Source organism: Mesoplodon densirostris, chromosome 6 (genome assembly GCF_025265405.1).
Source record: "Mesoplodon densirostris isolate mMesDen1 chromosome 6, mMesDen1 primary haplotype, whole genome shotgun sequence".
NCBI lineage: Eukaryota > Metazoa > Chordata > Mammalia > Artiodactyla > Ziphiidae > Mesoplodon > Mesoplodon densirostris.
Window position 1 is genome coordinate 13314351 of NC_082666.1, and position 1952 is coordinate 13316302.

Sequence of the window (1952 nt, forward strand, 5' to 3'; positions counted from 1 at the left end):
GCAAAGTGATTCAGTTATACACATATATATACATCCTTTTTTAATATATTCTTTTCCATTATGGTTCATCATCGGATATTGGATACAGTTGTCTGTGCGATACAGTAGGACCTTGTTGTTTTCCTTCCATTTCTTCTTCATCTCTTGGATCAATTTCTTCAATGAAGGCTCCACTTCTGCCGGTCAACCCCTTGATGGAAGCTACAGGTTCGGACACAAGGAGAGACAGCGTGGGTTCCAGTTCATTTCCGTAAGCACCAGCTTGCCCTTGCTCTCCCCAACTCCTGACCATTTTCCCTCTCTAGTGCCTGCCCTGCTGGCCTCTGGTGCAGCACTAGATACAGTGACCACAGCTATGTGTAAACAACTGATGCGCTGTTACACTCCCATAATCGCATCAAGTCAGCTCCCTGTAAGATATCCCAATTCTCTCCCACGCCTAGTGGTTCTTCTCCCAATGGACCCAGACTGATTCACTGAGTCCTGTGTGACTGGGGGCTGGAGAACCGGCAACACGGGGGCAGTGGGAATGGTGGAAAATGAGGATAGAGAGGCGGGCTGGAGCCCCAGGAGCTGAAAGGCATGCATGTCTGGGCAAGGGGCTTGCAAATTTTCCTGCCATTAATGAGGAGCCATGGGGATTTTTGAGCAAGGAAGTGACGTGGCCGGATTCCAGATGTTCTTCCCCACCCTAACATTCTTGATTCCTATGATTATATGTTTATGATAAGCCAAGCCCCAGGCTGGGTCCTGGGAGAGACACAGAGAGGGTCAGACATGGGTCTTGCCCCCAGGGGCTCATAGGCACATAAGAGTTATTTCTCTCACTTGAAGAAGGACTTCAAAGCAAAGAGTGGTCAGAACAACAGGAGGAGACCTGGCAAGATAGTGCATTTCCTCAGCTAGAATATGACTTTCTTAGACCACATTTCTTCAGTACTTCCCCTTCCAGGGTTGACTAAATAGCAGTGGCTCCTTGCATTGACTTGAAAACTGCTGGTTCTCTCTTTATCAGAAGGAGACCAAAAAAAACAAACAAACAAAAACTTAGGGGTTTATACTTAACAAACAGAGGTTTCAAAAATTGTCTTTTCTTTCCTTGTCTTCATTTACCTAAAAGGGTGGGTGAATCTGGTTATTAACAGGGGATGGGACAGGGAGACCATCAACCCTGTGTCCTGGGGGTCCTGACTGATCAGAGCTGGGATTCAGACCCCTTAGTACGTGTGCCCACTCAGGCAACATCTTCCACCCACCCTCACGCTGTTGTACCCACTGATTTACACAGGGCTGAGGGGCAACCTGGGAGGGATATCTGTGTTCACAATCAAGGTTCAGACGTGTACGAGTGTGTGTGTGGCAGAGCGGGGGCGGAGGAGGGAGGGACCGGCTGGCAAGGCATTCAAGGGCAAGGGATCTGGTGTGGTGTAGCAGACTCAGCCCCAAGGCCAGGGAGGGGGACACAGGGGATTAGTGGCTGCTGTTGGAAACTGCCCTCATCCTAGTGGTCCTGGGGGGAATGTTGGAGCCGCCTCTGTAAACTCTGTAACACGTGAGGGCCCAAGCAGCCCCGCTGTGGGTCTCTGAGACAGCGTGCAGCCCAGAGAGGAAAGAGCCTTCTGTTTTACAGCCACATGACAAGCTGTGGTGGCTCTCTGAGGTCTGTGAGTGTGGGCGGCGGTGCTACAGACTGAATCGTGGTGGCGGAGCCCTGGAGAGGATAGGGGTGGCTGTGTCGGATGATGGCTTCTGCTCAGCTAGTGGCAGTGTCACCATCGGCATTAGTCTCTTTCTACTCCCGAGAGCCTTGGCCGTGGCGGTGACATAGAGTGGCAGCCAGGACTCTTAAGTGACTGTATCACACTCCTTGGGACTGGAGTTCCTGTGTGAGCAGGTAGAAGGTTTCCAACTTGCAGAACTGAAGGTTCACTGTTAGCGGGACATTGCTCATA